This window comes from Crocodylus siamensis, chromosome 4, assembly GCF_052110815.1.
Source record: "Crocodylus siamensis isolate JL-2025a chromosome 4, ASM5211081v1, whole genome shotgun sequence".
Lineage (NCBI taxonomy): Eukaryota > Metazoa > Chordata > Crocodylia > Crocodylidae > Crocodylus > Crocodylus siamensis.
Window position 1 is genome coordinate 217166671 of NC_143398.1, and position 25623 is coordinate 217192293.

Here is a 25623-nt window from a genome sequence, read left to right on the forward strand (position 1 = left end):
TTTTATAAAATAAAAGATTTAATCCAGGTCATATTTGTATTTGACATGAAAAATAAACATGTTTGAAAGAGATTGTAATAGATTTTCTTCATGATATATTTCAATGACAAAATAGGTTTATTCTTCTTCACATTTATGTATGTCTAGAGTGAACCAAAAAGCAACATGTGTGCACTGAAGAGATAATAAAGCCTTGTGTTCAAAGCCAGATTAAACTCAGTTTTAAAATTTTCATCTGTCTTCAGAAAATAGGGTTGTTTGGAAAGCAGCAGGTAACTGAGGTAATTACAGGGCTGTGCACTACCTGCTAATATAAAATGACCGCAGAAAACTTCACACTAGATGAGACATTCTGCTAAGGTAAAAGACTCCAGTTATTGCAATGGGTATTCTATATGACTTCTGCATGGCATACCTGAAACTGTTAGTTTTATCTCTGACAGCAAGGCAAACAACAACAGAATATTAGTTTTTAAAAACAGCAACAGTTTAAAAATGAGAAAAAAATGTTGTGAAGGGCCATGTCTTTGTTAAAGTACAATTAATATTGCTGGTAGACATTGCAAAAAGAGCTCTCACACAATGTTCAAGGTAGAAGAGTTGGCTGCCAGGGCCTGTACAGAAGTTACACTTAGTGTACGTTAAGCGTGCAGAAAGAACTCTAAAGCAGTAACCGAACAGACATTCACAGCACATAGATCACATTAAAAATGGCAGAGCCACTCTAAGTTAACCCTGGATGAATGTGATATCAGACTAAAAGGTTTTAGATTACAGCAGGTTATCAGATGTCTGCACCACATCCAACCCTGAGTCAAGGTAGGTCACATTCCACTGGTATCCCAACAGCCCCTCACTGGGTGGCTTGGTAGCCTTGGCCAGTACTTGTTTGTTCTGGGCCAAGCACTGGCCCAGTCCTGTCCCCAAGCTGTCTCAGAAAGAAGACAGAAAAGGTTCTGTCTCCTCCCTGTGTGGCCGGGCGGGGAGAGATTGGGGAATGGACCATCTCTGTTGTACGGATTCTTACCCCTACCCCCTAGTTTGTGGGCATGAGTCTTGAGACCACATGGCAGAGAGGCTCCACCCCCCCACCCCACCCCCAACAGCTGTAGCCAGCAGCTATAGCTTGGGGCTATGCCACCTTTTGCCATGCCAGGAACTGTGGGGAGAGGGCTGGAGAGGAGCCCCTCTGCCACACAGACCTGGTCCAGCCCCCACCGAGACCCAAGCCCATGAGCTCAGGGGGGTCTGTGCAGTCAAACAGATTTGTTCACCCCCACACACACTGTCTCCCAGCCACCAGTGCTGACAGCAGCCAGGTGGTGGGAGTTGGGGGGGGACTGGGGAGAGGACCGTGTTGGCCAGTCAGGATTGGCTAGCTGCTTGGTTGCTCAACTGGGCTTAGCATATTAAAAGGCTTCTATTATTTTTGTGTATATTGGATATGTTGACTGCTTTCCAGTCACCTGTGAAGTAACAATTGATGTTAACAGGGCTTCCTGTTTCACAGCTCCTGCCACTCTGCCTTCTCATCCCACACCTGGCACCCAAGATGATTCTTTTAATTTTCACCAGCTAGCAAGCACCAGCCTCCAAAGTCTGGGACTGTCCCAGTAAGTCTGAGATATACTTGTTAGGGTGACAAGAATTTGGATTATTGGGGAGCACTGGATTTGCAGCTGAATAAAGGCATGACCTGTGGCCTAGCAAAGCTGCTGACCACAAGGCAGAATGATATCTAAACCAGCCATTTGCTTATGCTAAGTGCCATGGCATGGGGTCCTGCAGGATGGCCATGATCTCCCCAAGGCCCCCTTACCGTGCCAAGTTGGCCCAATGGGCACCCTCGATTCTCACCCGCCACATCTTTGATGGTAAATACATAATAGGGAGGCTGCCTTTACATTGTCTTGGACAGAGTTTTGCTGTACTTTCTGACACTGTGGGCTCCTGGAACCTTTGTGGGTCCCATTCTGCAATGGGTGTTTCGAGGCACCCTAGCCTTATGGGCTATGCATGGCTCCAACCGCCCCTTTACCATGCCCCAAGCCTCACAGATGGAACTGCTGTTGTTCAGTCTGGACCTCATTACAATTTGGCTCCCTGGTCCTCCTCAGGCTCTCCACAGCCCTATCTTGCACTGTACCTTCACTGGCGCTTAGGTTCTCTGCAACCCTGTCTCGCTCTGTGCCTCACTGGTGCTTGGGTTCTCCACAGCCCTGTCTCTCTCTGTGCCTCACTTGTGCTCAGGCTTTTCATGTCTCTGTCTCACTCTGCACCTCACTGGTACTTGGGATCTCCACAGCCCCGCAAAGTGCTGCTCCCTCTCTGGCACTACAGTCAGGGCACCCCCAATGCTGGGCCCTCTCTGGCGCTGGGGTACCCACGCTGCCATGGGTCCCCTATGTGCCTCACCCAAGCCACCAGTCTTAAACAGCAAACAAAACACAAGCCCCCTGGGTTATAACATAAATTCAAGCTCCCTGGCTATAACATCATTCAAGCCACACCAGGGGTGCTCCATCCCTCACCAATATCAAAGGCTGGACCAGCAGTCAGGCCTCTCCCCTTTGGTTGCTCTGGGAGAACTCCTTCCCCCTTGGCTGTTGGCAGTGAACTGCCCTCCTGGCCTCAGCCAGGACCTATCATAGAATCATAGGAGTAGGGTCGGAAGGGACCTTGTAGATCTTCAAGTCCAACCCCCAGCCTGGGCGGGAGAAAAACTGGACTCAAATGAGTCCAGCCAGTTAGGCATCAAGCCTCTTCTTAAGGTTCCCCAGGGTAGGAGCCAGCACCACTTCCCTTGGAAGTTGGTTCCAGCTCCTAGCCGCCCTAACTGTGAAGTAGTTCTTGTGGATGTCTAATCTAAACCTACTCTCCAATAATTTGTGTCCATTATTCCTTGTCACGCCAGGGGGCGCTAGGGGAAACAGTGTCCCCCCTAGTGAGTTTATAGACAGTCACCAGGTCCCCCCTCAGCCTTCTCTTGTGAAGGCGGAACAGCTTTAGGTCCTGCAGTCTTTCATTGTAGGGTCTGCCCTGTTGTCCCTGGATCATGCGTGTGGCCCTCCTCTGGACCCTTTCAATATTGTCCACATCCCTCCTGAAATGGGGCACACAGTACTGGATGCAGTACTCCAGCTGTGGCCTGACCAGCGTCAAATAGAGGGGGAGGATCACCTCCCTGGCTCTACTTGAGATGCACCTTTCGGTCACCTGACTGCTGGCAGGTGTGGGCCACTAGCTCACTCTGGTTGCCCTGGTGACCAGCAGCTGGGGATCCCCACTCACTGCTAGGGCTCTTTGCCTAGCAGTTTCCACTCTTCAAAGGAGCAGGGCACCTAAGTGCTCTGCGACACTAAGTAACCATTTTCATTCACTGTGTTAACTATTTTTCTGAGAAAAAGCAACAAGTAAATCTGTGTGAGTCTGTGTGCTGTGAACCAGCTACAGTGAGGAAGGGTCTCAAATAAGGTGGAAGATGGTACAACCTGAGACAGAAAAACAGACTGGAATGTAAAAAACAACACGTTATTGGTAACAGAATCTGAGATGAACATATGCAAAAAGGTGAATGTAATTGGTGAAGAAGCCTCCAGACAGTTCCAGGTTTTGATCAGAGTCTGCCCATTGACCGAAGAGCAGAAGTCAAGATCTTAGACATGCACTCATAGCAAAAAGACATGTAAATGAATGAAATGCATAGGCAATTTCATGATAATGAAGTAAACAGTAAACAGAGGCAGAGCTTGAGATGGGAGGAGAAATGAGTGGAACAGGAGGAGGGACAGAGGTGGAATAAATGTTAATGAGTATAAACTAAAGTGTATAAATGTAGGATGAACCTATTGTTCAGTGCAGGACCCCAGCGCTTATGGTGTGAGGCCCCTTGTCCGAAGCTGTCTCCATTCTGAATAAAGCTCTTGCAAGCAATGTGTGCTGGTGTTTGCTCCCTGCTCTATTCTGGCTAATGAGTAACAGGATCCATGGGTAATTGGACTGCCATCTCCTTAGTCGTTGGACGCCTCATGGAGTCGGGATCTAACAATATGGTCACCCTAATTATAATGGAACAAAATCTAGGAAACCCCACAGAGATTATGCAAATAGCAGGACTCATAAAGCATCTGATGATGGCTGGGTTACATTGTGTTTATATCTGTAAATCAGCCACAACAAGAACAAGTTAAGATTTGAAAAACAAAACAGTTTGTGTGAGTTTTATTGCCACCATTTGCTGAAAGATTTATAAAAATGTAATTAGAATTATACATCTAAAGCAGAAACATTTGTAACTTGTATTTCAAATTACTGAAATCTTTCCCTTGATTTATGAAAGTGTTAAATATTTCACTTAGATCTAATACTATAAAATAATGATTTCAGAAACCCTGAAAATGAAGCGTTCTTTTGGAGCTTTTTGCCTCTGTCTTGCATACTAGAATTGTGGTAACTCAAATCATTATTTATTGATAGCTGTACATTAGGCATTGTGAAATTAGTCAGTGCTCTTCCTTCAGGTTGTAATGGACAGATAGTCTTGTTATTGGCACCTTTTAGACTCAGCAGAGGAGACTAAGGGCTAAATGGGTTGGAAGCTGATCCCTCACCCTTAACTGTAATTCCTTTCTGCTAAAGCTGAGCCATACTGAGCTATCAAGCTTTGCAGTGGATCAGTTCCCCACTAAAATTAAAATGGGGGACATAGATTATGGGCAGGTTGACATGTTCATTAATGTGCCGTAATTACAGTGCATTGAATTTAGTACCTGTAATAACCAGGGATCATGGTTTTCACTGATTTTAAAATATCCCCAATTTTCAATTTAAAAAAAGTAACCCCAAATCCACATTTTTCCATGATTAACATGAAAAGCCACTATATAGATCTATATATTAGTGGCATTCCCTACAGAACTGAACTTCCAAAAAGATGAACAAGACTAGTTGGTTCATTCACCAACCACTGTTAGCCCCATTCTCACGCAGAACAGCTGTCAATCTATGAGCAATTCCAATGCAGTATAAACCTTTCACAGTGATCTAAATTTTAAGCAAAAAATCAAGTTATAAATAATCAAAGTGTCTAATGTAGTGTACTAGAGGGAGACATGTATTAAACAAAAAGACAAATGGAGAAAAGGTAATGTTTTTCCATGATTAAAATGAAGTGCCACTGTGTGTGTGTGTGTGTGTGTGTGTGTGTGTGTGTGATTTCATTTTAATCACAGAAAAATGTGGATTTGGGGGTATTTTTTTTAAACTGAAAATTGGGGATTTTTAAAAATCAGAGAAAACCAGGATCCCTAGTAAGAATAGGTACTAACTTAATGCACCGTAATTGGTACTACTGCACAGTAGCGCCAGTGCATACTTCTTTGTGATGCTAATGAGCAGTAGACTAATTCTACTGCTCATTAGCACAGTTTCTGCCTGCCACACTAATGTGCAGTAGAATTAGTCTACTACACATTTAGCATCTTGTGTAAACACGCCCTCAGAGTACTTTCCACAGTCATTTGTTTACCAAAACTACACTTATGGTAGCCAAAATTGCACACAATAATATTTGCAGAAATCCAAGCTGAGAAAAAATGAGTAAACCTCTGTTGTCAAGAAACTTTTTTTTTTCCTTTTAACCTTACTCTCTTCCTCTCTTTTTGCTGGTTTTCTGGAAAGCCTTTTAGCAAAGAGGCTGTACACTGTAGTAGAGGCATGTCCGTCCCTGAAACCTCTTTTTGTTAGGTGCTCTACCTCACAAAAGGACCTCAAACAAGTTTGGTTATAGGCAATGTCTAGCAGAAAAGATTAGTCTGCTAGATCCCATCTTGCAGTTGTTTTAGCCAGTCTGTCAGATGTTTACAAAACCTGTCTTTAGATATCCACTGAGAAACTTACCAGAAGGGATAAAATCAAATTTCTAAAAATATGACTGTTACAAGTTCTCTTCATGACAATACTCCAGAGGCAAGGGGCAGTTTCTAGATGGTATCCATACTTGGCTCTTTGCAAAGCTCATTACAGCAATCTTGGAGATTACCGCCGAGGACGATAGTAGCAAGAGCTACATAGGGGAGAAAGATTTATCCTCTGTTAATTAGATGCAGCCAAAAAAAGAAAGGAAAGCAAATAATTACCTTTATGACTGCACTTGCTGTCTGAGTTTCCAACAGCACCCAGAAATGTCACAGAAGCCCAGGATTATGAATTGGTGTCTCAACTGGTGGAGGCATTTCTTCATCCATGGATGCAGATATCACCTCTGCCAATTCTTTCTTTACCACTTCCTCACCACTACAGCCTTTTGTGTGCTAAGCAGCAGCCAGCTTCACCCTTCTCTGTTTTCTGATTTCATACAGATAGCAGTTAGCAGCAATTATGTACAAAAAAAATTTCCTTGCATTAAAAAGAGTAACTTGAAGATCTTATTGAAAAGGCACTGTCAATAATCACATTATTATTTATGCTCACTCAGTGCAGCTCTTTGTTGGATTATACACAAAGAGAATATTGCCGTCTCAGTAATTTCACAGACATTGTGAGTTAGCAGATATGGGATAGCCTACATTTTTGCACAAATATTGGAAAATTCATCAAGTAAGACATGTTTTGTGTATATAAAACTCGCCAAATTATTACATCTTTATGCAATGTGGGAAGAGAGTTGAGATGAATTTTAAAGGCACTTTTGATTATCAAGTAACATTCTCGCCCTGTTGACATACATCATGGACATTTTGCAATTGACTTTAACACTGCCAAGTGTTCCCCTCTTTTTCTGATGTTTAATGAAAACATGCAATAAGATGTAATTTTGATTCATATTTCTGGATACAAAGTTCCTCAGTCATATTCAAGTGGGAACAATTTTTTCCAATGGCTTCTAGAGTAATTGTTCTAATTCCTATGTGATGGCATCTTTAACAGATGAATACAAGGCATCTTAAATGGTATATGTTCAACCAAAAAGCAAGTCATTTGGCCTCCCTTCTATAAGCTATAAGCTGAACACTTCACTAAAGCAGGTGCGGTGAACTTGAAGCGGGCCTGACAAGGCGCTTCAAAGCTTACTTCTGTGGAATGCTCCAAATCATTTTTTTCAACTGTGGTAAAACTGTTGCTCTAGTGTCCCCTAGAGACACTGGGTCAAACCAGTTCCTTTTTTACAAACAGATTTACGCACTGCTCAAACTGGTTGAGAAAATTGATAATATTATTCCTAAAATAATGGTCAATTAAAATTTTGCTCGACAGTTTTCCTTGTTTCCTTCCCCATTTCCCTACCTGGTAAGAACAAGGAGTAGAGACATGCTATATCTAAATGCAGCACATAGCCACTGTATAATAGCTGAGTAAAGCATTCACGACTGGGCCCAGACAGTGGTGCTAGCTTCAGGATCTTTCTCAATGAAAGCTTGCACTTGGTAAACACTACAGATTTGAGGATCAGGCCTTATTCTGAAGGAGTGCTAGCTCCACTATAGTTAAAGTAGAAATGAGGTTAATGTTAATACTTTTTCTGAGTTACAACTAATGAAATAGGTATTGGTGGCTGACATTTTCAATGTTCTCTTTCTAAAATGTAGCTAATTTTAATGTGATAGAGTTAAACATAAACTTGAAATTTAAAAAAAAAATAGCAAGCTCATTAAATGCAAGTATGACGTGTTAACACCAAATTGCACTTACTGATGCATAGCAGAACTAGAGTAGAAGGCACCAGAAAAGTTCCATTGTTGATTGTAGCCCACATCTGCAAATACATGCAAAGCTTGAAAAATAGAGTTCAAAACAAAGGTAAAATCTGTAGGTGGAACAAGACAGGAGAAGACAGAGATCAAGGCCTATCATCACAGAGGATGATTTCAAGCATGGAAAAACTAGAAAGCTAATGGGGGATGCTTTGACTGTGTAATAAATACAGAAATTGCTTACTGGCATCAGTTGGTAGAACTGAAGAACTACTATTTTTTCACATTAAAGCTATCAAGTTAGCTATTTCTACTGCTTTGAAGATAAGTATTACAAAATATTCTTGCTATTTTCAAAATAGAAATGAAGAAAAATATAGAAATTATTAGAAAATAGGCTTATATAACCTAAATATATGCTTTTATGTGGCATTGGATAAATAATATGCTGTTTTAGTGAGAAAGGATAACTTTAACAGTGCTTTGAAACAGAAGAGATTTCACTGTGAAGTAAGTTTAATTAAGCCTTAATGGGAGATTTCTTTCTGTTTTCATTATTTTAGCTCTCTTGACAGTCATTAAAAAGTTTGTAATATAAGCACTGGATGCATTTGTTCAGCACAAAACAGAGTTTTTCTTTAGAAACCCTAGAAAAAGGTTTTCTTTTTCTTCTGGTAAAAGTGTTTGCCTGTTTTGTGGTGACGGTCTTACATAAGAGAAAAGTGATTTTGGAAGAATCAAGGGCTAGGGACAGAAGTTACACATAAACCAGTATAAGTGATTGGAAGCTGGTTCAAATCTGTAACATGACAGCAGTTCAGTGCACATAAACTGCTTTCAAAATGCCTGAAACCAATTTAAAATAGATCTGGATGAGTATAGTATCAGTCTTAACTGCTTTAGGTTAAATTGGCTTATTGAACTTCTGTCCCAGATCCTCTCCAGATTCAAGCTAACTCTCAGGGCACAGACAGAAGTGCCAATTTTTGCCTGATCTGGCCCCTGAAAGCACTCTACAACCAAACAGAAGTGCATGGCTGCAAAGCACTTTAAAAAGGCCCGATCCCACAAAAATCTGAACCCTCATTGCTTTCAAAACAAAGCATTTTCTGTAACGTGTGTCTGCCTGCCTGCCAGCCCCTGAGCTATTTTCAAAATGGGAGGGGGAAAGAGAGCAGAGGGAGTTTGATCTGGGTTTTTTCAGCCCCCGGTGGTGAATGGGGTGGGTGTATTGTAACCCCCCTGAAGTGGCAGGGTGGAGCTCAGCACTGGCTAGGGAACCCCTAGAATGAACTCCCTCCTCTGCCTTTCCCTGCTCCCAATCTGAAAACGGAAACAGGCTAGAAGGGAAAAGCGACTGTTTCTAGGGGAAATTGACTGCAGGCTCTCAGCCAACAGCTAGACTCAGTTTCCCCCTGAAACCAACAGAGAACTTCTGTATGGTCCAGGGGATCCTTGTAACTCAGAATGCTTCTCATAAAGCTTCCTCAATTACAGTAATGAGGTGTGCTTCTGTCTGTGCCCATACTCCCCCAGCATCCAAGGATGCTTTGTACCTCCTCTGCAAACCCCTCCTTGCAGGGTGGATGGGCTAGCCTTGGGCCAAGCTGTCCACTTCTGCTGAGCAGGGAGGCATGCTCTAGTGCCCAGAGACATCTGGCCTGGGCCACTGCAGGCATGTGGCTGCATTTCCAGAATCAAAAGTGAATTTCTGTTTGCTCGCTTATTGGTTCCCTCTACACAATTTACACTAACCTGCAAAGATTAAATGGATTGAGCCTCGGGCTTTTTTACTTTCTGCATGTAGCCAAAGAGTCTAGTGGGTCCTGAGACTGGTTTGAAGGACAAAGAGTTTCTTTTCATGCACAGTGAAGGCAAGTGAAGTTGTGAAAAACTTCTGATATTTGAAATAAAGGGTAAGATATGGTTTGTGGAGTTTTCAAAGCAGAATTTTGCCATTTGACACTGGTTAATTCTTAGGCCTAGTCTTGGGATTTCAGTGGTTAATAAGCAGCAAATCCATGTGAGTAAAAAGATACAATGAGAAAGAAAGTTAAGATAGTAAAGAAATAAAGTGAAGGTGTCTTGTAATTCAGTCCTGTAGGAAAAAACATATATATATGAAACTTGCCTCACTTACATTGACCATTCACAATGACTTCAGCTGAAACTATGCTTGGACTTCATGCATGAATAGGATGAGTAGGATTTAGACCAAGAATTGTGGAAAATGCTGTTTGAGTTCAGACGGATTTTGCGAGTTTTGAAGTATTAGACTAGGAATGTAAAATGCCAAAACCTTGGTGAAAGTCTTTGATAGTCTTTGTAAGAAAAAGAAAATGCCAATTAATTATTTTGTATCTAAGTCCCTGACACACATACTAATTGGAACAGAACCAATTTAATTTTGCTTTTGATTTGATGTGATGACAGAAATCTAGTTTTTTTTTGTAGTAAGTACTGAAGGAATATTAAAATGAAACATTTTTGTACCAGTCTCCACTAAAAATGATGTAGATTTAACATTATTTTAAGCCACATTTTAGAAGAAAATGTGTTCAGAACATGGTGGCATAAATGGCATGCTTATCACTGAGTTTTTACTGCTGAATGCTAGAATAGAATTTGCAGCTCACTCTTCACAGAGTTGTAAATAATGAGAGCAATAATTAGAACAGAGAAAGCTCATCTGGCAAACAGGTTCTCTCTTTTTAAATGCGAGTAGAGTTTAAGGCCCATTATTATCAACCCAATCTGAGTTGTATTCAAGTACAAAGTTTATAAAAGAAAAAGGATATATACTGCATGGCATGAAATCATTATCCTGCTGAAGTTAGTGGAAAGATTTAACGATGATATTTGCCAGTTAAATTCTTCATCCAAGGTCTCTTGGTGTTCTGATAAATACATAGCGGGTGTGTCTAAAAGAGACTTTTACTGCAGTTGCCTAATTAGCTTCGTAGGAAACATCTCAAGTGTCTACATGTGCAGTGCTGTTAGGAGACAGTAAACTATTTAATTCTGCCACAGGTTATTACTTGTAAATACAAGTACTATCCTGCAGTGGATTTTTTAACTCCACAGCACCACATGTCTTGATGCTGACAGGGCTGGCTGGGGCATGAGGGCACTTCAGGTCAGAGCCTGCCTGCCAGCTAACCCTACACTGGAGCACCCTCATGCCCCAGTCAACCCCTCTGCATCAAGTAAGCTGGGTTGCAACAACCCCGGGCTGGCAGGCTGACCACCCAGGTACCCTGCCAGCTGGGGCTGCTCCAACCTAGCTCAACATGCTGCTGTCCGGGGTGCACATTCAAACACAGTTCCCAGAAGCACTAGAGTCTATTGCTATGCATTAATAGCATGTGTAGATGTGCCCTGCCAGGTTTTAATTCACGTCTCTTTTCTGTGGAAGATGTGGTTTGGTGGGATATCCAAAGGGCTCAATATTATCCTAACTCTGGTCTGTCTCTAATTCACAGTAGAGATAGACCAGAACTGATCACTTTGAAAAGTTGCCCCCATGACTTTGGAAGGCAGGGGGAACTATGTTCTATTGATACATATATTGAAAATATTAATGACTAATAAAAAGCACCTACCTGAAGACACCCGACCACCTTCCAGGCTCCAAATGCCTCCCTATGGGTGCCTTACGTCCAGCTGACCCCCTTCCTGGAGCACACTCGCTAGCCTGGGGGTAACATAGCTGCCACCACCCCGAGAAGGGACTCACTCTCGGCTCTGTGTCCTCGGGGAAACACAGGCCTAAAGTCCTACAGGTACTCAACCTGGTACAGGCACTTGGGGCACTTCCCCAAGTCAGGGGGCAAAAAGTACAGTCTCCCTTAGTCTGCAGACCTAGGGGGTCTCTTAGGCATAATTTAGACCCACCCCTCAATAAGTCTCCCACACCAGTCACAAAGGAGGGCTTTATTGGTTACAGGGGTAGGGTGAAAATAGGATACAAGATTAAGCAATATCCTAGAAAACCTAAAGAGGAAACAGTCTAGCTGAGGTAGCGTTTTGATCATGCATCTGAGTTACTGCCAGCTAGATATCTAATCAGATCTCGAGTAGCTTACTCACAAGCATCTTCCAAAGGCTGGTGAAGTTTCCCCTCTGGAGGCAGGCAGTTCCTTGCTCATGAGTTATAGGGGAGACAGCCAGTTTCAGATGGTAATGCTCCTCTGAGTCCCCCGCATGGCTGCTGCCCCTTCCTCCTGGGCAGTCTTAACTTATATAGCCCCTGTGACCTCATTCACCTGGTCCAGTGGAGGCCAGCTCCGGTTGGCTGTCAGCCAACCAATTTGAAATACATCACTAGTTGCTGGGCAGACTCCAGCCCACCAGGTAGATGCCCCTCACCCAAGTAGCCGATACCAGTCACGTAGGCAGAGGGAGCAGGTTTCCCCCCTCCTCAGGAATGTAGCCAGCTCAGGTTACCTAAAGAGATAGGCTGAGATGTGTCTCCTCTGCTGGGCTCATCCTCATCAAATGGTCACAGCACAGAGATTTACTCACATTGTCACCAGGCAGAGATTTTGGGAAGAAACCAAGGTGGCTTTCTGCCACAGCATCTACGTGAGGGAACAGTAGCATAGTTTACTGCACAGTAAGCATATGCATCTATACATGGACATGCTTACTGGGCAATAAGCCTCACTAATTGCAAGTAAATTTGCTACCTGTAAATGCAAGTAGCAAATTTACTTTTGATTAGTAATAGTGCAGTAGTGCTCATGCAGACACCTGACTAAGAGCAAATCTGCTTCTGGTCACCTGGCCAGCCAAGGGCAGGTGATTGCTTCCTGCTCCTAGGAGCTGCCTGCTGCCAAGGTAGGCTCCACCACCGGAGCCTGGGTGGGGATTATGCCCCCATACCCCAGCAGCAGGGAGCTCCAAGCCCTCCTGCTCTGAGATCATGATTGGGAGGACCCTTACCTCCCAGCACCAGCTCCCCAGTCACAGGGCTGACACTGGGAGATCCTTATAAGATAAGGGTCTCATAGTCCAAGCCCCATGACTGCAGAGGGACTCCAGGACTGAGAAGGGAGAACCACTTTGTCCTGTCTCCTGTCTCCTTCATACCCTGCTTCCAGATGTCTCTGAAATGCAGTTTTGGGGGCCATACTCTTCCCTACTCAGGTAGCTATGTCCTGGTTGTTGCTCCTACAGCAGCACAATGCCCATGCACCCAGTTGCGTCTATAACAGAAATACGTTTCTGCTGCCACAGCTCAGATTTTATGGGATGGGGACCATTCTCACACCTACTAAGTTGGTGCCCAGGTCTGATGCCCCATTCCTCCTCCCCTTCCCCAACATACTCTACTGTACATAGCCCTGATTTAAACAGCTGTGAAGGGTCTGGCCTGGGATGCCTTGTTCTGAATGATGCTGACTTTCACTCTGCATGGACACATCCACAAGGACATTATAGTCACTTTCTATAATGAAAAAACTACGAAAACATGGAGGGGATTTTTTTGCTATGCTGCCGATAGATCAAAACCATGTGGGATGCTCACCAGAATAGGACTATTAGAAACACACAGGGCCACATTCATCTTTTGGGAATGTCCAATCAGTTTTGTGAACAAGGAGTAACATTGAAAATATAACTATTAGCAAGGGAATGCCTCAACATCTGCAAAAATGCGACCCACCTAGTAGGGCCCTTCCTTGTAGGATATTGTCATAAATTTCAAAATGAGACTTCAAGGTCCAGTTTCATTCAATAACAAAAAATCTTGGACAACAAAGAGGTTGAGTTCCTGCTGGTCTCTAGGGTACTTTCAGAAAGTGAAGTTGAGAAAAATTCAAACGTTCAAAAGCTAGAAACGAATGGTTGGGGTATTCCAGATCTGAAAGCCAGGGGACAAGGGGAGTGCTTCACAGCTGCTTGACAGACAAGGACCCACCAGATCAAGGCATACAAATAGGAGATGAAAAAGGTGTCCCCCAACCATAAATCCTTCCCACTCACATTATATGGCTCCACATCACCCCTCCCAGTGTTCCTTATTTATCCCCCTACCTATACATACCTCCAGTCAACAACAATCACAAACCTCCTTGTGTTCTATCTCTTAATCTTTCTTTTTCCCCCTGAAAGCATTTGCACAATTTATTTTCTTTTTGAAAATAGCCTGTGCATCTTTTGAATTACATGTTACATTACCCCAAAATGAAACCCCTTGATAGAGACAGACAAGGCATCTGCCTTTTTCCAGGTTCCAGCTGACACTAGGGAGAGGGAGCCAGTGGTAGATTAAGATTTATTGGAGTGCTGGGCTCTAGCAGGGGGAGAGGCTCATTCCCCTCCTGGTGTTGCTACTAAGGACAGGGCAGAGTGGGCCTCCATGCCTTGTAGAAAGGGGCAGCACTAGAAGAGATGTTGCAGGGGGCTATAGTCACCCCAGAATTTACCTTAGCCCCCTCTATAGCCACCCCTCCCAGCACCACCACCCACACACCCTGCACAGCTGACCTTGCAAAGGTGCAGCACTCCCAGCAGGGGTGGCTCCAGCCTCTTCCCAATAGGGAGGCGGGACCAGGGCTGGACTCAGTGGGCAGGAGTGGGGCAGGGTTGGTTTTCTGAATGGGTGGGCAGGCAGTAACGAGTGGCAATGCCTGGGAGGTGGCTATGGGGGGGGCTAAGGAAAATTTTGGGGTGGCTATAGCCCCCCCCAGCCCCTAGCCTGGATGAGCGCAGGGCTGGCCCAGCCCCCCACCAGTGGGAAGAAGCTGGTGCCACCCCTGCCTTCAGGGGAGGCTGGGTGAGCCTGGCCAGGCTAGGGGCGAGGTAGCACCTTCTCCCTGCTTCCCATCCCTTTGCCACTGTTGGAGCAGAGCCAAGCAGGGTGAGGGTAGATGTGGGCTTCTCACTGTGGGCTTGGGGCTCTCCAGGGCAGAAGCAGCAAAGTGGAGAGCCCTGAGCCCACAGTGGGTACCCTGCATCTGTCCCATGCACAAATCTGGGTGGGCACATAGCTCCTCTTGTGGGTGCATGCAGCAGCAGGGAGCCACACCTCCCCACACCCCCTGGCCAAGCCACCCAGGGCTTGAATTTTGACATTGGACCTGGCCCCAGGTCCAATCCACTGCCCTGACTGGGCAGTGCCCCAAGCCCCTGCCCCTGCCCCACTCCTTCCCTGGCCATGTGAACCTTGATCTGCACCCCCTACACCTCTTCCCCCACACACTCATCTGCAGGGAGCTGCTGCCTGACTATGTTCTGAGCCATGTGCATGCAAATGGAGCTCCCTATGTCTCACTCCTGGCAGCCCAAAGCATCCCCTTTCAGGCTGAAGCACTGTCCACCTGCAAAAGGAAACCCACCATGTCTCACAGGAACCCAGGCATTTGGGGGCCCCTGATTGGTGGGGACCCATGAGTCTGGGCCCCACCAGCCCATGCATTACTCCACCTATGGAGGGAGCAGGTGAAATTCAATCATCATTGTATCTCTTCTTGAGCTATACAGCCCATATGAAGACTAATAAACTCAAAAGTTTCTCAGCAACCTAGTTCATACATTGAAAATGTAATATATGCATTTTGTGAGTTATGGGTACAGGTCTGACCAGAGAGAGAGTCCTATTACTGCTTTAAATTTTCCTCCTGCCCCCGCCCAAGTTCTGTTTGTGGGTACCCATGTACTCATTTGGATTATGTACTTTACTTAATTACTGAGATTATTTAGAACATGAGCAGAGTCATGGTTTAATCTCTGATAAACAGAAAAAGTTGGCAGATTCTGTAGTTATTGAAGACCTCTTTACCCAGGTACCCCCAAACTTGGAATACTAACCTTACCTTGCACTCAAGTGAGGTGCCCCAGGGCATGTGGATTGCAGATCATTTAGCATGCCTTAAACACAGAGATGTTCTCAAGAAGCTCTCAAGATATTGCTACTGCCACTTGACTTCCAGGCTGTATATAGGAGGTTTATAGCAAACTATTTGCCAGAATTGGCAACTCTAGTGAAGCAGCTTCTCATATTCTTTGTGCTGTCTGCCGTTTACCCAGTATTTTCATTTTGTATCATGAATCCGAATGTGTCTATTAGGCCTCTGGGAAAGAACACACTTAACAAACCCAGCTGACAGTTGCTGTTCTTATCCAGTCAAAATCCAAGCCTTGTATGAGGGATTCAGTGGTGCTCAGGAAGCTAAAGTTCATCTGCAAAACAAAAGAACTGCCTCCTATTCTTATTCTCATTCTGCTTCTTTTATGCCCAAGGGCAGAATTATGCATACTGCTTGGAGAGAGAGAGAGTACTTCTAAGTCACTTGCTATTGAAAAGAAAAAGGCAGAGAGGAAAAAGAACAGAAACTGACAGCTAAATCAGCACATTCTTGTATATCTAGGAAGCAAATTGCAAGGTTTAGATATTTCGGCATGGACTGAATGTGGCAAGAAATGAAGCACTTTTCACAAAAGCTCAATCTACCAACACCTGTTAACAGAGGCATAACAAGGATGTTTGGTGCCCTGGGCAGTAGAGACAGCGGCAGTACCCAGGCTTGTAACGGCAGGGCAGGCAGCGTTGGGGGTGGCTAGAGTGTTTGTGCCCCCTCTAAGTCATTGCCTGGGTCTGGTGCCCCATCAACACCAGTTACGCTACTGTCTCTTAAACATATTTAATCTATTTTGATTTATTTTGGCAAGTGATTCCCAAACTGCCTTTAAACCCTTATTTTTACTTTCTGCTTGATTAACCTCAATGCTAAACATCATAACAACACCTGACATTTTTATATTGTGTGCCATTTCCTTCATATGGGTTTCCTAAATCCTATAAACTAACTAGAGACACACTGTGGTATAACATTAAATACAAAATGTATTGGTGTCAATTTGGGGCAAACTGTGAGGTCTGGAATTAGTTATACAAGTAATTCAAGCTGAGTACTTATAAAAAAAGGTTTTATCAGAATGAACTATGCTGTAACCTGCCTATATTACAGCAAATTATTCTAAGAATGCAAAGCCAATTTTAGTCCATATTTTCTTTGCTGAAATCTGAAACTCTTATGAAAATGGTACCAACATCTTGAAAACATGTGACTTGCTGGATTTTTATCCAATTTATTAGGTCTGTTTGTTGTACCTGTCTTACCTCCCTGTCCCTTGTTCAATATTCCCTATTTACCATGAATCTGTCTAAGTAAGGCTTAGAGACTAAGAACATAACTTTAAATGGACCTGCAACAAAGCATTTCTATGCATAAGAATGTTTCCAAACCATTAATAAGCGTTAGATCCAACTGGAATTAGGGCATGCTGCCATTTCCTTAAAGAATGTAGTTCACATTAGTATCCCTGAAGGTTCTTGAGTTGTTGGACTTAAAGACAATAAAAAGCAGTGTCAGAGGAAGCTCTTACTGACCCAGGAGTGAAAGTTGTCCAATCCATGTGTTTAGCATCGGTTGTTTGGAAGATTGAATATTCTATATTTTTTGGAAGGATTTTCATGCAATGCAATGCTGATTATTTTTTAGTGATGATTTTTTGATGTTGCTGGTGGATTTGAAATATTAAAGTAAGTCTTTCAGAGGTGGATTAATGGGCAAGTGATGTGATCACATATTTTTTGTATATGCTTTTCCAGTTTATCACAGGCACTGAATAGTGTCTCCTTGCTTTATTATTGCTTTCTGAGAAGAAATTGAATTAACTGAAGAGCCAACCACTGTCCTACAACACAATGAGTTCTACCACAGAGGTCTTATGTGTTCTTACTAATGAGACTTAATGGTATAAGTCTGCAGCTGGCTACCTTTAAGGCTGTGAGCCTAACTGGCTTTGTTGAAGCCAGAGTTAGGCAGGCAGGTGGATAGCCAGGCACTAGTACCCAGTAGTGCTGTGCGAAATTTCGCTGGCTGTTTCAATTCAACACTGTTTTGACTCATTTCAAGCTCAAAACAGCAAAACTGAATTAAAATGAAGGGCTTCAAAACAGCCTCAAAACAAAACAAGGCTAGTCGAAACACTTCAAAACTTTCAAAATGTTTCAAGTTTTGAAGCAACCAGCAGCTAGGTGGTGGGAGACAGGGGAGAACCAGAGCTGTGCTCCCAGTGGCTCTGCAGCCTCATGCGGCTCATCCAGGAGCTCAGCCTTGGCTCTCCCCACACCCCGTAGCCAGGCTGTGGAAAGCCAATCATAGTACAGGGGAAGGGAACTGAGCCCAAGCTCAGCTCCCCTCCCCAGCACTGTGATCGGGCTGGGGAAGGTAACTCAGCCCAGCTGAGCTGAGGTCCCCTCCCCAGTGTTAGGATTGGGCTGGGGAAAGAAACTCAGCTCAGCTGGGCTGAGTTTCTTTCCCCATCCCGATCGTAGTGCTGAGGAGGGGAACTGAACGATCAGGCTCAGGTCCCTTTCCCAGCTGCCCAGTCTCAGGCAGCGGCATCTGGCTTCCCTCCCTCATCTGGCAGGCAGATCGGGGGCCTGCAGCCACAGGAGAACTGGCACAGCTTCCAGAGCCTACCTGGGGTTGTGGGCCCCCCACTGCCTACCGGATGAGAGAGACTGTTTTAAGCTTTCCCATTATAGCTATTGGGCAAAATGTCAAAACAGCAACACTGTTTTGATGAAACAAAATGGAACAGCAGTTATGAATCAAAATGAAATTTGAAATGAAACACTGGTCTGTCGAAACCTCAAAACTCAAGTTGAAATGAAATAGTGCCATTTCACACATCCCTAGTACCCAGCTACCACCACTGCTTTACCCAGGGGGGCATGGAGAGAGTGTCTGTAGTTGTGTTGGTGCCACTGGGCATAACCCTAGGTAACTCAGAGGGATGGAAGACCACGATTGTCGATGAAGCCCCTCTGGCCTAGGCTCAGGCAAGCCACGGCCCCCCCTTCCCAACCTTTGTAACCCTTTCTCTGGCGCCTGTAATCTCCTGTCCTTCTGGAAAACAGGCGAGCTAAAACTGTTATCTGTGGAATGCAAGGGCACCGCTCGGAGAGAGAAGGGAGGAGGGAAAGGGGAGGAAGAGGGGGGCCAGCTGGTGGGAAACCACTGCAGAAAATTGACCAGGGTATAAAAAGTACACTGTTGCAGGGCTAAGTGCGCAGGAATTGAGACTATACAGTCTCCCTGTGCCTTTTACTTGAGCTCAAATAAACTCTGTCTACTTTTCCCCCCAGTGTGTTTATTTGGCGCGACGCACACCGGGCAACGAACCCAATTGTTGCCTCCCTCGGGCACCTTGTGCCGGCAACAGTTGGAACTTTTCCCCACTGTGGCTTGGGAAAGTGAGGGATACTGAAAACCCCAGCCAGTAGATGCCAGCAAAGCCTCCTGTCCATGGCTCTGCTGGCCCAATCTGGCCCATGGACTGTAGGTTGCTGACCTTTGGTATAGGACAGAGGTTCTGAAGCTTTTTCTTATTGTATACCCCCTTCCAGATTGACCAGCTGTGCACATACCCCTGCCAGCATATTTTTATATTTTAGTTTAGCCCAGGGGCAGACAATTATTTCGAGCGGAGGGCCGCTTATTGAGTTTTGGCAAGCCATCAAGGGCCACATGACAGGCAACCAGGGGCAGATCAACATTAATTTTCTAAATTGTTTAGGGGCCCCATGGGCCAGATAGATTGGCCTGGTGGGCCACATCTGGCCTGTGGGCCACATTTTGCCCACCCCTGGTTTAGCCCCTTCAGTGGCAATATTATAATAATGAAAATTAAATCTTCCATTAGACAATTTCTCCTGCATAATCCCCAGAGATGTCTTGTGTACACCCAGGGGTGCATGTACCACAGTTTAGGGACCCCGGTATAGGAGATTTGGCAATATCACAAGCTCCTGCCTCACTCCTACAAATAGAATTGCAATCATGTAATTGTGCTAAATAAGATGCCTTTCCAGGATGAAAGACTATAGTTTTCTAGCTGCAGACCACACAAACTCATTCAGGCTCATAAGCTTGGACCATTTACCTTCCATTCGCTTCATTAAACAGGCAGATTTTCTGGAAGCTTATGTCAGATCCTACCCTAGATCCATCAGACGTAACCTTCCACGTTTGTTTTCAATGCTTCAAAGTCAAAAGTACCATTTTTAGTTCTGCAGGTACAATAGCTAATAAGTTTTTCACTTACAGCACACAGTGTTAAGCCTATGACATGGCCTTTAGCTACAGTGCAAGGTATAAAAATCTGCTGCTAGTTTTTGACCTTGGTAGGAAAAAAACATGGCCTTTTCCCACTTATCACTTCCAGTACAATAGCCCAATAGTTGCTGTCACATCCTGCAGGTAGCTGTTGCTGGTTAATTACTAGAAAAATTACATGCATGTGGCCTGCCTGATTCTCCTTTGTCCTGCACCATATGATAGTCACTTACAAGATGAATCATAAATTGTCAAATGAGAACTCTACTTATTTATACCAGTAGGAGTGTTTTTAAAACCTTTGCTCAGGAGCAGATGACTAAATGACAAGCAGTGGAGAATCAGGGCCAGTGCTTTTTGTAAATGTACTTATATTGTAAAATTGTATGGCTGATCTGACTGATGATCTCTCATATTTTAGACTGTAAGATTTTTGAGGAGAGAAAAAAAGCTGCTTTCAGAAAGCACTTTCAAAAACAGTCCCTTGTACTTTATTTAGCATATGTTCTTCTGGCCTTCTATTTTTGTGGTATCCCTCCTTTTTTACCCCCAGATATTTCATTAAGGTATTGAGGTGTTTGCCTAGTCCTATAAGAGATGAAACATCAACTCTGTAATAGTTAATGTATATGGTTTAAATATGTGGTTTCTTCCCAGAATGAGATATGATGACATGCTAAATAGCTGGAGATGTTGATTTTAAGGCTCATAACTAAAAATGTAGCTAATGATTAGTCAAGTTTAATGACTTTTCTTTTTTTTTCTTTTTTGGTTGTTTTTTTTTTAACTTTTAGGGTTCAAATGCTACTTGCTATGGTAGAGTCCGCTATTTCTGGATATGGTAGCCAACTTGACTAAATAGTCACAGAACCAGCAAGAGGTGATACCCCTTACCAAAAACAAGTCTAAAGTAGAAAATTTATAAAAAAAACCTTGGATCGAGTCATCACAGTTTAAATTAAGTGGAAGGATGAAGAAAAGTAGGTTTGCAAGTAATATTCTTGGTTTCAAAAGTGCAGACTTTGAGAAACTGTGGAAATGAGTTAGTGAATTTAACTAGCTTGAAGAGGTCAAGGAGATAGAGATGAAAAATCTATTTAGAATTTGTATTAATATGCATTATTCTGTGGTAGTTCCTTCTTTCATTCTGTTTTTATCATATCAAAATTATATTGGTGGCAAAGGAGCTGAAGATTACAAATAAGCTGTTGGAACCCATGACAAGTCCACTTCTTCCATTGGACCCTAAAGCTGGAGGATAGTTCTGTGACCTCTCTTGGAAGGGACAATGAATAGGCATTTATTTTCTCAGAAGGATTGCTCCTGGATGACCTTCTCCTGGGTTGGAGATGAATTATCTTTCTCCTAGAACTATCATGCTTATTTCGGGAGAAACAGCATAAATGTTTGTACAGTTGTAGTTTCTACCAAGGTAGCATAAACATGTTGAATTGATCTGGAAGAAAGTTCCAGGGGTACTTTTCTGGTAGAAAAACTTACCCAGACACCTGAACAGATATTTGAATGCTGAGACCCTGGAAAGGAAAGAGATTGCAATTCTGATGCTATACAGCCAGGGTGGTCCTGCATACACATTTCAGCCTGCTCTGCAGTCTCTCTCCATCTTCCTGGAGACAAATGGCACCAGTGCACAGGACAGACTTGATTGGCTGACGTAGACTGCTTAGGGTCAGCCAGTGTCTCTTTGTAGCACATTGTGGAATTGTGAAGGGCCTGACAGTCTTCCTGGTGATATTAACCATGCAACTAATTAAAATATTGAGGTAAAAGGAGTAGTCAGGGAAGCTCCTCCAACATGTTATAATTATAATGCATCAGAGCAGTATCAGTTAATCAAGTCTGCTGGAGCGTGGTAATTACCATGCTCCAGCAGACTCCAGCATCACATGTATCAGTATCCCTGCACTGAAAAATGGTGGCAGGGGTGCTTTAACTAAAGCTCATTCAACAAACTTTAGTTAAAGCACCCCCACTGCCATTTTTCAGTGCAATGATACTGGTACACATGACACTGGACACTTTAATTAAAGCATACCCCCACCCCTCCCAGAGCATGTCTATAAATTTCCATAAAGTTCAGCAAGGTAACCTAGAAGTTAAGGCTTACGCTGGATATCTGCTGTACTTTATGTGAGAGTTGGCCAAAAAAAACACATGCATGGGAATATCTTAAACCAAATGTAAGTATATTGTTAGATATCATAGAATATAAGTTAGAAAACAGGACAGAACAGTAAAAAAAAAGTTATCTTAACATATACCAAAGCCTCACGGTAACCTTCAGACTGGAAACAAAGAAATAATAAGTTGGCATTGCTCTCCAACTCTGGCCACTGGCCCACACATTCACAAATTCATACTTTCTCTCTCATGCAAAACAGTCTCTTCTTTCTCAAATGGTCAGCTGTTACAGAGCTTATATTCACTGAACCTTTCTATAGTCAGACATCAAACCACTCAGGTAAATAATTCACTCAGACTACCAGGTAAATAGATACCTTGCCTGCCTTCCAGATTCTTAGCTTCACTTTGTCTGGACTCCTCCAACAGAAATCAGAGACTAAGTCCTCCATCCCTGTATCAGGGTCAGGGTGATACTTTACCACAAGCTCTATGATTCCTGTGGCTCCAAGAGTATCATGCACTGCAGTTACTGAGGACTCAATGAGAGAAGAACAAAGTCCAAGTTCAATTCTTCAAGAGCCTACCCCATTGCCACCCAGGACAGCAACAGAACCAGTACACCTCATGGATCAGAACCTCTCCCTCTGGAGCAAACACCCTTCCTTCTTTAAGACACAAGCTACATTTAGACTCTTTTACCCCCAAACCTCCCACTCTTACTCATCCAATCACTTTACACTCCAGCCTGTTTATCATCAAGTTTGGTATCAAGCACATGCTCGGACAATATACTGTCCAATCAAATTCTCACTTACCTCATGCAGTCTGCAACAATTCCCATCATCAAACTTTGTATCAAACACTTGCTTCGATTATGTTCTGTCCAATAAAATGCCTATGAACACGCTACCACACTATCGCACACAGCACCATAACTTTCACTCAGCACTCAGCAGGTGGATACTAGCCACTAGGCATGCTCCACAGCAAAACTGGGTCACTTACATCAGGAAAGGGCAAGAATTTGCTCTTGCTAGAATAATCTTAAATGAACTGACTACTATGCATGCACAGTAGAAGATCTTATGCACTCAAAGAGCAACTATAACTACTTAGGCAGGGGTGTTGTCTAGTGGACTAAAAATTCCTCTCATTAGCTGGGAAGGGGGAAAGGGGAGGTTGGAAGCAAAGCACCCTGGGATGATAGAAAACTGTGTTGGGTCCTTTCTCAAAATGGAACGTATACAGATATTCACTTGCCCGGGTTGTTTCCAGTTTATTTTTCTCCAAGAGTAGCCACTTTTTGCTGTGGGAGAAAAACCCTGACTATTTGTGCTCTCGTGGTTTCTCCTGAATGTCTGTACATGGCCCAAGAGAGCAGCAGTTCTCCCAGGAGAAGCATAATACCTGTATGTGGCCTAAGTAATACACTTAATGTCAAATGGATGTCAGTAGCAGATTAAGAAATTGACCTGGGCTGTCCTTCCTCCTACACTCTATTATCAACAATATGATGTTTTATAAATGATTTAATAATAACAGTACTCGATGGTCAATCTGGGTAGCTATAAAATTCTAGCTATGTAATTATTCTGTCTATATTCCATAGCCAGATAATATAGTAATCTAGGGTGCCAAATCCAAGCCAATCTGACAACATTAGTCATGAAAATACTTCTTTAGATCCAGACAGATTTTGCTCCAGAATGTTGCTAAACTGTACAGAGTTAGGATTGTCTCCAAAATCTCGCAGTATCTGCCTTACTCCTCCTTGGGAATTTGAGTAGGCAGATATATGAACTTGCCACAAACAGGGTGCATTTATTGCTCAAAGTTAATTGTGCACAATATCACAATAATAGACTCAAATCCCTACTGTCCTTTACTGAAGTTTCACTGCATAACAAAATGTCTTCTCTTTACCAAGCTGCATGGTTTAAAATGTGAAATAAATAAAATAAATAAATAGAAGCACTTTACTATAACAACTTTTAGCCGAGATACTGTTAAATGATGTTTATCCCAGGATGAGAGCAGGATAACATTGATTGGGATTTTTGTCCTTTAACCTCCTTGGATTCAAGCAGTTATAGGAATTACAGTCTGTGTTATGGATGAACAAAGCAGAGAGGATGTAGGTGACTGATCAATAAAACAAATGTACTGTAAGTGAGTCACAGAGAAAAACAAATGTCAGCAAATCACTAGGTCCAGAGTAAAATTCTTCTCATGAGCTCTTTTCATAGATACCAGACTGTAAATCAACAAGAGAATCAAACAGTGATGAATACCCTGATTTCCCCATCTGGGGTGGTTGCTAAACACAGTGCAAATTGACAGAGTGCCAGGCACTTTCACAATGGTATTTAATAGAGAAAATAAATAGTTGAGAAAAAATATTTTGTGTAAAAGCAGCATGCATAATTAATATTAGCTAGGGCAAATTAAAGGCATATAGCAGAAACAATATGGATGAATGCATATGATTTCAGTTCAAGCCATATTATCCTACCCAGTGGCAGACATTACAATCTGTTAATAAGAGACTCCACTAAGATTCCTTTTTTTAAAGCCATTACAACAACTTAATGTGATATCATAAAACACTATTCAGGCAATGGTTTAGGTTTCAGAATACTTTTTCACTTATGCAGAATTCAGAATAATCTTAACTAACATTCCTCCATTGGACAGGTCTGTTGCAATGGGAGTTGAAATGAAGAAGAAGACAAAGCTCTTGGGAACTCTTGTCAGCCAGCCATTAATATAGATGACTGCCAAGAGGAGGCCACCATGACCACAGATCTCACTGTCCTCAGACACAGGCAGGTACAAGATAGACCATTTTTAAGTCTACTTTGGACAGATAAAATAGAACTGTAAATCTGTTTGCTTCGTTTTTTGTTAATAGCATAGTTCTGTGATAGTTAAAAAGCATCGAGCGTTAAAGAAGGTTACCTGGCCTGTGCTATTAAGGTCATTGTACTTCTCTGAGGGGAACACTGACACGTTGTTTTCTACAAATGGGTGTGACTAGCAAGAGTCAAAGGATCCTGTGCACCAGAAATGTGAACTCACCTAAGCACTATCAAACCTGACACTTGTAAGAACCACTACATGACACTACTAAAGCAAAATAAGGCATATTCAGGAAAATGGACTAGGATGGTATAAATTACTAAAGGACCCTCATCATACCAGTTGGTGTGAATATGTATAGGCATAAGGAGGGTGCTGTAAGCAGCCTAAGTTCTATTCCCTGGGCAGTGTTATTTAGCAATGCAAAAAGGAGATTTAACACTTTCCAAGTAGAAACAAAGGAATTTCCTTAAGAGCCTTAGGAACTGTGACCACCACAGTAACTAAAGAGGGTCTGCCCTGGCAAAACTGAGAAGACTTTTAGACTTCAACACACTTAATAACCTCTTACCAGAAACATTCCCCTTGGAACATTTTCCATACCATGTATTCAGGTGACATGTGGTAAAACAGCAGCAGCCACAGGCAGTTCTAGGATTTTAAAAAGGGGGAGGAGGTGTGCAGGTGCGACCCACACCACAATTCAACAATGGGGTGGAGGGCTGGGGGAAGTGCAGCTGGAGTCCCAGGTCATGTGGGGGACACCTGATGGGCCAGGCAGGAAGCAGGAATAG